Source organism: Herpailurus yagouaroundi, unplaced genomic scaffold (genome assembly GCF_014898765.1).
Source record: "Herpailurus yagouaroundi ecotype Mexico unplaced genomic scaffold, PumYag 254, whole genome shotgun sequence".
Lineage (NCBI taxonomy): Eukaryota > Metazoa > Chordata > Mammalia > Carnivora > Felidae > Herpailurus > Herpailurus yagouaroundi.
Window position 1 is genome coordinate 885,390 of NW_024412471.1, and position 2,111 is coordinate 887,500.

Genomic DNA, 2,111 nt, shown 5'->3' on the forward strand with positions numbered 1-2,111 from the left:
CAGCTCTTCTCCCTGTGCTTTAACTATTGTCATTGCCAGACTCAGTCTTTGACCACCTCCTCTTGTGTCCATATCATCTCTCCCATCAGCGGAAGTCTAACCAGTCATGCTTCAACTAGAGCTCCATGCTGGTCTCTATTTCTACATTCCCAGCAAGAACAAGCTCTTCAACCTGGTTTGAAGGCCTTCCACTGCCTCTGTACCTTTGATATTCCTCCCTTCACACGGAATTCAATTTGACATAATTCAACTTCAATTTATTGAGTGTCTTCTAATGTCCTAGGTGTTGTACCCTTACTGTTGATATTGGTAGTAACACTGATAATAGTTAATAACTTATGGAGTACTTATTACATGCCATACACCACCTAAGAGTTTCACATACATTATCTATTGTATTCCTTTAATAATCCTGTAATATAAGCTCAATTATTAACACCTATCTTACAGAGACAGAAACTAAGGCACAGAGAAAATCAGAACTGTTTCCAGGTCTCAAAGCAAATAGGGGAGAGACAAGGCCAGGTTGGCCTGACTCAAGGTGGTGGTTAATATTATGTGTCAACTTAACTGGGCAAAGGGATGCCCAGAGAGCTGGTAATACATGATTTCTGGGTGTCTGTGAGTATATTTCCAGAAGAGATTAGCATTTGAATTGATTTAACGAGTAAAGCAAATGATCCTCCCCAATGTGGGGTGGGCATCATCCAGTCTGTCGAGATCCTGAATAGAACAATAAGGCAGAGGAGGGGTGAATCTATCCTGAGCTGAAACCGCCATCTTCTCCTGCCCTCGGACATCAACGTCTGCTTCTTGAGCTTTCAGACTCAGACCGGGGCTTATATCAACAGCCCTCCAGATTCTCAGGCCTTTGGGTTTGGCCTGAATTATACCCTGGCATTCCTGGTTCCCCAGCTACCAGACAGCAGTTGGTGGGACTGCTCGCCTCCATTACCTTGTGAGCCGATTCCTACAATAAACCTATTCTGTTTCTCAGGAGAACCCCAAATCCGATCTTGACCACTACACCATCCATCATTTCTCACCTCTCTGTTTGGCCAAATCTCACATATTCTACAGACTCTACCTCAGGCCTCATGTCTTCCAAAAGCCCCCGCACCCGCTCTGAGCAGCATGGCTCTCCCTCTCCTTGAACTCCTGCACCACCAAGAAGCACTTCACAACACGCTGCCACACATCTTTGTTTCACTCCAGCTGCGGATTTGGATTCCCTGGGCCCGGGGTGCAGCCTGAGGTTCTGCATTTCTAACAAGCTCCCTGCTGCTGGTCCATGGACTGCACTTTATGTAGCCAGGATTTAGTAGACATGTCCATATACCTTAATCAAGTATATTTACCAAAATATGATTAATGGTTACCTCTGATCAGTCCTCTTTTTCTTTATATTTCTGTATTTTCCTTTTTTTTTTCTATCAACGGTTACAGTTCACTTTTATAATCCAAAAAACATAGTGTTAAACTTTCAATATTCTTTACAGTATTCAAAGTAAAGTTCAAGTTTCTTCTCTCAGCACTGGAGGCTGTTTGTGATCTGGCTCTTCAAGGATTCCATATCCTGATCTCCAGCAACCTCCAAACACATACCACACACAATCACCAAACCTTCCAAATCATCTGTTATTTCTATTATAGACGCCTCTTCCTTACTCCCTCATTCCCCAACCTTCCTCACCTGGACAGCTCGGACTTGTCCTTCAGATGAGCCTGAAGGGGCTCCCTCTGCAAGAAGCCTCCCCTAACTCCCCACCTCTGCTCTCTGCTCTGCACTCCAGCAATGACCAGGGGCACCTGGCCATGATGTCTTTCACCTTTCCATGTGGTTTTGTCTGCCTGTCCTGCTAGATCGGGATTCCCAAATGCAGAGACACTGGATCCACAGTATTTAGATAGTGTTGGGCATAAAGTTGATGTTCAGTAAGTATCTGAATGAATATACCAAGTGATCTATAAAATGGGTTTCCCAAATATCGGTTATTGTTATCCTCACTTTAATAATGTCTTTTTTTTTTTCAACGTTTATTTATTTTTGGGACAGAGAGAGACAGCATGAACGGGGGAGGGGCAGAGAGAGAGGGAGACACAGAATCGGA